Source organism: Crocuta crocuta, unplaced genomic scaffold (genome assembly GCF_008692635.1).
Source record: "Crocuta crocuta isolate KB4526 unplaced genomic scaffold, BGI_CrCroc_1.0 scaffold97, whole genome shotgun sequence".
Taxonomy (NCBI): Eukaryota; Metazoa; Chordata; class Mammalia; order Carnivora; family Hyaenidae; genus Crocuta; species Crocuta crocuta.
In genome coordinates this window covers 4,878,517-4,890,946 of record NW_027531999.1, presented here as the reverse complement: position 1 = coordinate 4,890,946, position 12,430 = coordinate 4,878,517, and the positions used below count along the sequence as shown (strand labels likewise).

Here is a 12,430-nt window from a genome sequence, read left to right as displayed (position 1 = left end):
TTGAACCATGAACCATGAGATCTGGACCTGAGCTGAAATCAAGAGTCAGACACTTTACCTACTGAGCTGCCCAGGCGCCCCTGTGAGCTCCTGACATTTAGCTGGCATAGAAAACCATGGGAAAGACTAGAACTTCCCAGAAAAAAGTATACAACAAGAAAAGGGCCCAGGATCCAGCTCTGTGGGGGCTCCAACCCTTAAAGGTCTGAGGGAAGAAGAGATAGCCCACAGAGAGTGAGAAAAAACAACCAAAGAAAAAACGAGGAAAACCACAAGAAAAAGGTGCTGTGAGAACTAAGGGAACAGTGGTATAAATGCGGATTATGGGTGATGAGCATTGAGGAGGGCGCTTGTTGGGATGAGCAATGGGTATTATATGTAAGCGATGAATGATGGGAATCTATCCCCAAAACCAAAAGCACCAGTTAGCTAACTTGACAATAAATTATATTTTAAAAATAAATAAATAAATATGCCATAAATAAATAAATAATACATGCATACGTACATACATACATACATACATACATACTGATTAGTAGTAGTTGAAAGAGTCCAGGGATACCTTGTTTTATTGCACTTCACGGATACTGTATTTTTTACAAACAAGGTTTGTGGCAACTCTGCATCGAGCAAGTCTTTTGGCATCATTTTTCCAACAGCATTTACTCACTTGGTGGGTCTGTATCACGTTTTGGTAATTCTCACAATACTTCACACTTTTTCATTATTATTATATTTGTTATGATGACCTGTGATCAGTGATGATGATTTGCTGAACACTCAGATGATGGTTAACTTTTTTTAGCAATAAAGTATTTTTAAATCAAGTTATATGCATTGTTTCTTAGACATGCTACTGCACATTTCATAGACTACAGAATATGTGTAAACATAACTTTATATGCACTGGGAAACCAAAAAAAATCCAAATTGATTTGCTTTATTGCAATATTCACTTTATTGTGGGGGTCTGGAACGGAACTGGCAATATCTCCGAGGCATGCTTATATTTTTAGAACTGTGTTTTTAGTACCTGTGGATTAAAATCAGCTTTTTTAGGCCTCCTTCATAATCATGCCATAATTTAAGATATTCATGCTGTAAACTTTACAGCATTGTTTCCACTGCATACATATTTTCCAGTTACAAGCTACTAACATAAAGAAACTTTAAAGCACAACCAATCCTTAATTGAGGACTGTCAGAAGCAAAGCAAGAGGAAAGTTTAACTGTAACACTCATTGAATTCTTACTGTTTGCACAGGTTTATCATGCCAAGAGTTGGAAGAGCAACCAACATTTATTGGTACTCTTTCAGATGGCGACAGCTAACATTTATAGAGTGCTTACTTTGTGGTGGGCACTGTTTGCATTGTGAACTCTTTTAATCCTCACAGTAATGCTATAATGTAGGTTCTATTATGGTACTCACTTTACCAATGAGGAAACTGAGTTGCCAGAAGTAACTTCTCTAGGATGAATGGAGCCTGTGTTTGAATACTTGCAGTCTGACTTCTGATTCCAGAACCAGTCCACTTCGTCGCTGCTCTGCATTACTTTCATTTTTATACCTAGTCTCTTATTTTTAAAACGTTGCAAGCCCTACATTATAGACATTGTTGCATGCATTTTAGAGATCACTAAAAGGGAACATGGAAAGGTTAAGTAAGTGCCAGAGGTCACAAATCCATTATGATCAGCTTAGAGAGTCTAACAAAGATTATTAGCAAGACCCCCTAAACTACATTTTATTTCTACTAGGTGATACCAGACAGTATGGTAGACGGAAAGATTGTAAGATATGGTCTTGGTTCCCAAGAATCTCAGGGTAGAGAGAAGACAAAAGCTATTTAAATAAGGTAATGTCTGATAAGTACCAAATGAGTGGTAAAAACAGTGATTATTAGAGAAATTCAGACAAACAAGAGACCACTGGATTTTAATGACTGAGATTTAAATAAGTACAAAAGAGACAAGAGAGATTTGCTGGATGAAGAAAACGGGATTAGTTAAAGAATGGCAGGACAGCATAGTGCGAAAAGAAGGCAGACAGACTAAGGTCACACATCTCAATTCTGCCCACATATTTCTATATGGCCTTGGTCACTTAGTCTTCTAAGCTTTAGCCTTCTCATCTGTGTAATGAGGCATTAAAACCTACCTCTTGGAATTTGGCAATTATTATGAAGTTATGTGATTCATACACAGGATTCAGGGGTAACTTGGGCTAGAATCCAAATACTATCATAATGATAAAGTCTGAGGGAATGCCTAACTTCTGAGCATCTGTGGCATGATTATATTAACTGCTTTATTTGGAGACAGCCCAGATTCTGCAAGTACTCATATGTGGTTTTAAAAGATTTTCTTACTTTAAATTTCTTTTGAAAGTCTCATGACAGCAGGTATTTCATGAAGTTGGTTATCCCAGTGGTTTTCGCCTTTAACACTCATTTGCACGATGGCTTGGGGAATGTCATTTTCATTTGTATGGTTTTCCTCAGCCACAGCTTAAGAAAAAAAGGGAAATTTTAAGCATGATCTGTTCCTTACACCATAGACATTCTCAGTGACAAAATTATAGAACTGTTAGCTTTCTTTAATGTGGCATAGGCAGGTTTGGTGGCTAAGCCTCCAACTGCCAAAATAGAATACAAGCAGAATTTGAAATATATCTTGAGACAAATAAGCAGTTATTACAGAGTAGAAAACATGCCAAGCTGCCTCATTTTTCCTTATATATGAAGAGTTGGATTCCCCAAAATAGAAATCTTAGAGGCACACAAACCACCCTAGGGGAGTATGAGTTCTGAATTGTTTTCCTATAATAACAATGGTCTAATACGCTCTTACCTGGTCTCTTGTGTGGTAAAGAGCAAAATTTAGAAAACAACTGCATAGAGTTTGGAACACGATCTTTGGCCAACAGAACAGAATGAACCTGAGGAGTTAAGCCATGGTTTTTTGTCTTTTGCATCAACAAGCAGTCTTCTTATCCTTCTCAATGTCCACCTTTAGCTATGCAGGATATTACAAAGGAATTTTAATATACTATACACTATATATATTCATGTATACATAATATATTATACATATACGTACATATTTTATATACACTCTACATATACGTACTATATATGTATATACATACACACACACATACATGAATACACACAATAGAGGACAAAAATAGATAGGAAGTGCCTTGAAAGAATCAAATTTCAATATTGCTCATTTGTGAATGAAATCTATAATAATATTTAAGGTTAATGACTTCCAATGCTACTGTTACCATACTTAACTGGAAGTTAAACAGCATGACTCTTGTTAATGCCAATAATCATGAACTCTTAATTAGGAAAGTTGTAAATATAATGTTTTTTTAAATCTAATTTTAGATTTGCAATAGGACCTTTATTTATGTGGACTTTTGAAATGGAACTAATGAGGTATAGATGTTATTTGAAGTATAACTTTTTTTAAAGTTTATTTATTTTGAGAGAGAGACAGAGAGAGTGAGCAGGGGAGGGGCAGAAAGAGAGAGAGAGAGAATCCTAACCAGGCCCTAACACAGGGCTCAAACTTACCACCAACATGGGATTCAGATTCACCACCATGAGATCATGACCTGAGCCAAAGCCAAGAGTCAGACGCTTAACCGACTGAACCACCCAGGCACCCTTGAAGTATAACTTTTAAGGAAATAAATAACATGAAAAATCAGAACTACTGTATCAGGATAAATACAGCAGGAGTTATGGATATGCGCATTGAATTCACTTCCACTAAAAGGGAAAAAAATAACTTTGAGCTTCATCTAGTCCCAGGTGCTAAAACATGACCATGTCCTACATTCCTACATTCCATCTTACAACAGCTCTATAAGGCAGAGATTATTAGCCCCATGTTATATATGAGAAAACCAAGGCTCACCATGGTTAAGGAATTTGCCCAAGACCATGCAGCTAATAAGTGGTGAAGCTGACCTCTTGAACACAAGAGGTGTTCTTCACTATTCCACAGTGCCTTAGGAATAGAAAAGTCAACAAATACATTGGGTTCTTTTGAGAGACAAAGGACTTTATTGCTCACAGCAAAAGCAGTAGCCAGAGCATCATGCTTGTACTGGTTCTACATACCCCTTAAGTCCTGTGGGGACAATGAAAATAGGCTTACCTGGATGCCTACACATGCAGAGGATTATGATACAGGAGAGGAGCCCTGAGTTTGGGAGATGCACTGCTTTTATAGTGAGTAGAAGNGGGAGAGGTTACCTCATCCTTCTATATGGCTCAATACAAAACAACCCTGAGAAATCTCTCAACACATACATTTTGAATGCCTATGGTGTGAAGGGCACCATACCAAACACAAGAAAGACACATCCTGATCCTATGGGTCTTCTAGTACAGACAGGACTGGCTGCGGAATGTGAGGACCCCAAGCCAAAGTGAGAATGCAGGCCTCTAGGGGCACCTGGGTGGCTCAGTTGCTTAAGCATCCAACTCTTCATTTCAGCTCAGGTTATGATCTCATGGTTCATGAGATAGAGACCAGAGACGGACTCTGTGCTGACAGCTCTGAGCCTACTTGGGATTCTCTCTCCATCTCTCTCTCTGCCCTTCTCCAGTTCATGCTGCCTCTTGCTCTCCATCTCTCTCAAAATAAATAAATAAACAAAAACATGCAGGCTTCTCATTCAAAAATTATTAAAAATTTCAAGATGGTCACATCAGAGCATTAAACTGATCATTGAGCCTTTCTAAGCACAGGCCCCTGATACATACCCACGAAGCTGGCCCTGAGCACAGTAGGGCAAACAGTCCCACTGCCTGTTTTTGTACAACCATGGGCTAAAAGTGGGTTTTCACATTTTTAAATGGAAGGAGAAGGAGGAGCAGGTGGAGGAGGAGGAGGAAGGGAAGAAGAAGGGGGGGATTTGTGACATTTGAAAATTATATGAAATAAAAATTTTAGTGTCCATAAATAAAGTTTTATTAGAATACAGCCACACTCATTTGTTACACATCCTATGGCTGCTTTTGCACAATAAAATCAGAGTTGAGTAGCTGCAACAGGGACCATCTGGCCAAAGCCCTAAATATTTACCATCCAACTCTTTACAGAAAAAGTTTGCAAACTCCTGTTCTGGCAGGAAGGTAGAAAAGAAGTGACAAAAAAAAAAAAAAAAAAAAGACAAGCAATAGGGTGTTACAGAGATTCAAAAGAGAAGAAACTACATTCAATGGAAAATATCAGACCGTATTAGATTGGAAAGACAGTCTTTCTTGGAGAAAGTAAATGCACCTTGAATAGTGGGCAGGAGTGGGAAGGACCACTTCGGGCAGAGGAAATCCCCTATACACACCAGAGCAGGGGGGCAGCACTATATTTGGGTTAGACAAAAAGTCCACTCTGACTGTAAGGCAGTTTTAAGTAAGAAAGAAAATAATATATTACACAAGGATTTTATTTCCGTAGGGCAACAGAGTAACTGAAGGTTTCTTGAGGAGGAGAGTGACTTGCTCAATATGCTTTAAGATAATTCATCTGGCAACAATGTGTAGAATAAATCACAGCAGGAACAGACAGGAGACCACCAGGCAAGGTAGGAAGGTGTGGCTAACGTCCAGGAGTTGAAAGGTAGTGCCAACCTAAACAAGCATGGTCTCAGTAGAAAAGAATTACTTATAGATGTGCCAACTGACTGACGGTTTGAGAAAAGGCAGAGAAAGGAGGATCAGGTTTGGAAACTGTTTAATTTTAAAGACAGTGATACCATTAACAAAAGAAGAAAAGAAGAAACTAGTTTGGGGACAAAAGATGGTGAGTTCAGTTGGCATGCGTGACCAGTTGAGGTTGCCATGCAATATCCTGGTGAAGATTTCAAGAAGAGTTTGGTACTAAGACATGCAGATTCTCTCATTCTTTGCATAATGATAATAGTTTAATACAAGTGTAATGATTTCTAGCCTATCAGAAGAAAAACAAATGTATTTTAATTAAAATAAAGTATTCCCTCAAACTCTGAATAATCCTAACTCCAATCTTCGAAAACCGACTTTGGAAAAAAACAAAAACTAAAACAAACGCCCGAAAGTCAGAGAGGGTTGAGAAAAAGAAGAAAAAACACTGGTATACCCAAGGAACATCTGCTTCCATGAACTTAAGAGTTTCAGGCTTTCAGACTTGATCAAAGTTTCATGCAAAGTCAAATTCATTTAGAATTCATTCACTTAGATTTTATAACAATTCCTACAGACTGCTCTGAAATTTGTCCTTGAAATTTCCATTAAAAAGGGGTTTACTGGGGCACCTAGGTGGCTCAGTCCTAGTTCAGGAGTTCAAACCCCTCCCCCTCCCAGGGCTTTTTGCTGACAGCTCAGAGCCTGAAGCCCGCTTCAAATTCTGTGTCTTCCTCTCTCTCTGCCCCTCCCCTGCTCACGCTCTGCCCACCTCTCTCTCTCTCTCTCAAAAATAAATAAACATCAAAAAAAAATTTAAAAAGGGGTAAGGGGGGGGCACCTAGGTGGCTCAGTCGGTTGAGCGTCCGACTTCGGCTCAGGTCATGATCTCACGGTTCGTGGGTTCGAGCCCCGCGTCGGGCTCTGTGCTGACAGCCAGCTCAGAGCCTGGAGCCCGCTTCAAATTCTGTGTCTTCCTCTCTCTCTGCCCCTCCCCTCCTCACACTGTCTCTCTCTCAGAAATAAATAAAACATTTTTAAATTTAGGGGAGGGGGTAAAGGGGCTTTCTAAGGAAACAGAAATTGCAGAAATATATAACATTCAATTAATCTGAATTGTGGGATACCTAGAAAGCACTTACATACAGAAAATTTAGGATAATTATAATCCATTCTATCTATTCTTTAACTTGGTTAGTTTTCAATTACTATATTCTTTACAGGAGTGAAATTGATTGTACCTATCATTACTCTTCCCAATTTATCAAAGTTCATAAAAACTTATTTTAAGAATAAAGTTGGGGCACCTCGGTGGCTCAGTAGGTTAAGCATCTGACTCTTGGTTTGGCTCAGGTCTTGATCTCATGGTTTGTGAGATCCGAGCCCCCACACCGGGGCTCACTGTGCTGACAGCGAGGAACCTACTTGGGATTCTCTCTCTCCCTCTCTCTGCCCCTCCCCTGCTTGCACTCTCTTTCTCAAAATAAATTAATTAAGAAAAAAAATAAGAATAAAGTTAAACTGAACTAAGCAAATGTTAGTTTTCAATTACCTCCCACTCCCGACTTTTTCCTGCATTTTGCTCTCTCTTTGAATCTCTTCTTTCATCAAAACTTCCTTTCATAAAAGAGCTGATATTTTGTAGGGAGGGTATTTGTATTTTAGCCTTTTCTCTAATAATGTTAAGTTCTCTTGTCAAGCTCCCGCCCTTTTTGGAGCAAGGCATTTTTGGAACAGAGAGTGCTTTCTGTTGCCCAGTAGTCTCACCATAAACCTACCTATGAGTAGTCCTTTAAGGTGCCGGAGTCATGCATTTAAATATGCAATTTATTTTATTCATATAAATAGTTGATTGAAGTACAAAGTTGTTTGGGATCATCGATTTCTTAACTGAGTTTGGCAGGGTAATTTGGACAAAGAGTTTAGCCGAGTTAAGACACCAGTGTTTGAAATACTTGTCAAGAGAAAAACCCTTTCAAGAATGAAAAAGACCTTGCCCTGGCCTGCTTTCCCTCATGGGAGCTCTAGGTGTGGAGGCTGCACGCTCAGTTACTTTCCCAGCCACTTTCCCCAGCACAAAGGAATACGCGAGCACCAACTGTTAGGTGGTTGGTGACTGAATTACAGTTCGCAATAAAGGCATCTTTTAAGTTTCAGAGGGTTTCTAAGCCCTCCGCAACACTGTAACCCGCTGAAGTCAGGGATGCCGACACGTCCATGGGTGCCGAACCAGGTGGCCCAGGCGAAGCTGAANCTCCCCCCCCGCCCCGGAGCCCCTTCGCTGGCCACCCCGGTGCCCTCCTGGGTGTGGGTGGAAGTTAGAACGGAAACCAGAAAGTTGTCCTTTGAGAAGACCCAGCTTCCCCCAGCCCCGAGCCAGGACGGGGAGCGTTCGGGGGAAACCACTCCCCGGCGCCCTGCAGGCTCCAGCCTGACAGGGAAAAAGTTTGCCTGAAACGGGACTGGTTCGCTCCGTTTGTTGCGGGAAGTGGCAGGAGGAAGGCAGCGGAGGGAGCCCCACCTAGTCTGGCAGCAACCACCGCGTAGGGAAAAACTGTTAAAGGGGCCTTTCCCTTCGTCAGCAAGAGGAAATCTCTTTTTCTCTTACAGAGGGAGACAAAATCCAGGAAGTTTGTCGTCTTCTCTGTTACACCATCTCGATGTGTCTTATCCTAAAACTGTCAGCACCATGAATTTTATTTAGAGCTTACCCCAGTTAACCGGGCCATTTGGATTTTTCTTCTGAAAAGAGCTGATGGCTTTTTGGAGAAAAGGTCATTCTTGCGAGTTTAAGTNTAGCAAAAAAGGATTTTTTTCCTGCAACTCTTGTTTAGAAGGAACATAAGCAGTTCTGTATTACGGTAACAGGAAATTACATTTTTAACGGGGTAGAAGTTGACACTAAATGAACATCGTGATTTTAAAATTAATTCAGCCTAATCGGATTTTTGTTTTGCTGGTAGCATCTGAGATATATTGAGTGCTTACAACTTAAGCTTCTAACTTGTAAATTTTTGACTTTGTAATTAGAAAACTGTTTAGACTTGCTCAACAAAACTTTTATCTTAGCAAGAAATAACATTAAAAAAAAAAGGGAGATGTTCATTTAACTTCAAACTCCTATCACTCCTAAAAGCTGACTCTTGAATCAAGTATTTGAGTCATAATGGAGTCATGGGACTTTCTAAGGGCCGGAAGGGACTATTTAGGTCATCCAGTCCCACCCTCTCGTTTTATGGAGGAGGAAACTGAGGCCTAGGAAAGATAAGATTAGTTAGTGGCCTTGCGGACTTTCAGGACAGTATGTAATAGAGAAACTGGAAGAAGAAATACAGTATTTTTATCGTGAATTAACATTTTTACAGGATAGTAATCATACACAAAACGATTGGTACTTTAATCAAATAGTGTGGAAGAACCACTCCAGTAGTTTCATTTCCAGGTTATAAGAGAGGAAATTGACAGTCAAGGAGGTTAAATAACTTTAAGGACACAGAACCCTGAATGATGGTTTTATTTGAGCCCATCTTTGCTTTTAAACTCTGCACTGCACCAAGTGTTTTCATTTGGATTTTCTTGTTTGGCATTCGCAGTAAATTGTGACATTGCCTTATCTGAGGAAGCCCCAAAGTAAATCTTTAAAACACCTGTAGTCAGTTTTGTTTTAATGTTCCAGGTGTCAGAATACAACTGAAGAGCCCAATAATAAACTGGCTTAATTTTAAAATGTGGTAGGGGGCATGAAAGTAATTGCTGTCTTTTGCATTCTCTCCGTAATACCCCCCTGCTCCATTCCAGGAGAGCCACCTTTTTCTATGACACCTATCTATCACTTCCAACATCTGCTACTGTTCTGTTGTCAATCTTCGTATGATTTTTCTTATCTAAATTGTAAAGTCCAGGGAGGGATGTCTTCTTTGTATGCCCCAAAGCACTGGCATGGTACATTGCTTGTAGATAACGCCAGTTTGTTACATGTAAGCATAATGAGGGTAGGGACTGATCCATTTCATTCCCCATTATATTCTTAGTTCTGAGAACCTTGCCTGTGCACATAACGTTTAGCATTTAGATAAAAGAATTAATTGTAGTAAACATTTAAGAGAGAATATTTGGAGAGCTCTTTGTCTTCCTTCAAAAAGAAACATTTCCACATTGGCTTTGGGATCCATTTATAAATTGGTTTTACAAATTGGTTTTCATTTTATCCTCAAAATAATCCTTAACTATAAGATTCTAATATTTCTCTTAGCTACATGAAAGGAAAGTAAGCCCCAATGGTAAGGAGCATCTGTTGAGTTGTATAAAGGATTAATCCTAAAACTGTGAACATGTACATAAATATCATATTAAGTGTATTTTCCAATGTAATTCAAGATTTGTAGACCTGTGCAGAGATCGATAACCTGGTAACTAATTATACATGTTTAAATAGAAAGTCTGAGATTGGGATGAGAAATTGCTTATTCAATTTTGAGTTTTCTTGTAGGTGATTGATAAATATTTGTTAAGGGAGTGAAATTAAGCCGTGAAACTGGATCTGGATACAAAGAAAATTTCACTGTTTTACACAGATATTTAGTTTTTTCCCAATTGTATGATTTTAAATAGATAATTTTATTACTGAATAATACCAACATCTTATTGATACACATGTGTCATTTTCCTAGACTTAAAATAACATGTTCCTGTGTATATATAGATAAAGAGAGTGGGTATTGATCTGTACTATCCAAATTTGATACACCAGGAATAGTTTTTAGTATTTTTGAACTAAAGTTCAAAAGTGCTCTTTTTTTGTTACAACAGTGATGTCACATGTTCAGTCTAGAGAAAACTTGACAAAGATTGATCTTTCTTAAACTTTGTAAGACCACATAAAGTTATGACTATGCGCCTTATTTTTCCTCTCTTACCGTTTTTGAGGATTCCATGGTCTTAGAGTTAGGCTGAACTTTTTACTGTTAGCCTTTTTAAGTTGGATTTTTCTTTTTTTAGAAAAAGTTAAGAACAGACATTTTGGCTGATGCAATGATTCATTGCAACAAGTAGACAAATTTTTCAATAAACAGGAGTTCTGTACCATGTGCTGAAACACTTGGTGCTGAAAGCCAGATATTTTTCAGTGTTCTTAGATATTTTGCAGTAAAATCAAAAGGTACTAATTATCATTTGAGGACTTAAGTCTTTAGTTTACTTATTCTTTGGAAATCTGAATACATTGGAAGCGGTAGCTACAAAAAAATAGAATGAATTTATCCATTTGCAGTAAAAGCTGGCTTGCTATACTTAGAGCCTAGTTGAACACTGGATTCACCAATCCCTTTTCCATAGTCGAATTNGGGGGGGAGACAGGGAGAGAATCTCAATCAGGCTTCATGCTCAGTGTGGAACTGATGTGGAGCTTGATCTTACAAACCATAAAATGACCTGAGCTGAAATTGAGAGTTGAACACTTAACCAACTGAGCCACCCAGGCACCCCATAGAATTTCTGTTTTTAAAGACATTTAAAGAAGAAGGATTATTAGGAACTTTTGTGCTGCCTTTAAAGAATTAAAATCACTTTTTAAAATGTGGCACAAACAAAAAGAAATACCAGTATTCCATACTTGCTAGCTTTGGTGTGTTTATTCCTGATGTTAGTCAAATTAAGGCTGTACAGCAACTGATTATTATTTCAGTAGCAATTTAAAAAGAATTTTTTTCTGTATTTATATAGGATCAAGAATTTTTTAAACTGTTTCTAAAGAACCTTAAACTTATGAAAGAAATGAACATTTAGGGAAATGTACCAGGTTTTAAATAATATTTAAATTATCAAAAGAGAAAATTTGCAACATGAACTGCAGAATTTCCGTATGGTTTTTATTATACAGCACAATATCTGGAATATAACTGATTAAAATTGTTTGTATTTGAAGTACTTGAGTAGTAGAAATATGTTTACTTTTAATTAAGAGTCTTAGTCTCTCTAACCATAGAGAGTAATTATCTAATGTTCTGATTTTGGATTTTACATTGAGCTGGTTTTCTAAAGCTTACTCTTGTAGTTGTGCTAGTTTATAATTTTGGAGATAAGCTTCTTTATATACTTTATTTATTTTATATATATAACCAGTGAGACCTTTTAAATTTAAATTGGATTCTGATCTCATGAAATAATTTGCTAGGTAATCTTTTCCAGTGGTGAGGAATTGGATATTTTTAACTGTTGTACAGATAGACTCAATAATGATGTTAAAGGAAGACAGCATCTATTTAAAACCGTTATAAATAATTTTGATTGCCTTAAATTATTGACTTCTTGGAATCACTACCTTCACTACATTATAAATCTTGCTGAATTTTTCAGTAGCTTTGAAAATTTATTTCAGTAAATATGTACTTTTAATAAAATAGATTTTTTCTTATATCCAAAGCTTAGCATTTCATTAAATAACTTTTTCTTGAAAATATACATGGAACTGATTGCCTCATTGATAGATTACCTCTACCTGTTGGTTTCCTCTTTGCTTTGTGGGAAGAGAAAAAAGATGAAAGAAAATCTGTTTTGTCCATTTAATAGCAGTTTTTGGAAAAAGCTTCTGGAAAGGAAATGGAAAATGTTATGTAAAATAAAATTCTAATTATCTGTGTCTTCTAAAATTTATACTTCTCAAATTTATACGTTGGAATATATTTTCCCGTTCACTTTATTCTAAAAAAAATTGGGGAAACTCTCTGAAAGTTAATGGGACTGAG

The 12,430-nt window shown here is 37.7% G+C and overlaps 1 protein-coding gene across 2 annotated transcripts in view; it reads left to right on the top strand.

Moving 5' to 3' along the window:
- Positions 1 to 12,430, top strand: part of RAP1B (RAP1B, member of RAS oncogene family) — a 279,529-nt gene that overhangs the window by 228,283 nt on the left and 38,816 nt on the right. The window contains exon 1 of one of the 2 annotated variants that reach the window (XM_077775278.1): positions 8,441 to 8,461. The exons of the other annotated variant lie outside the window; for it this stretch is intronic. The gene's annotated coding sequence lies outside the window, so the exon portion shown is untranslated. Of the gene's footprint in view, positions 1 to 8,440; positions 8,462 to 12,430 lie in introns of those variants that run through there. 2 annotated transcript variants of the gene reach the window in all.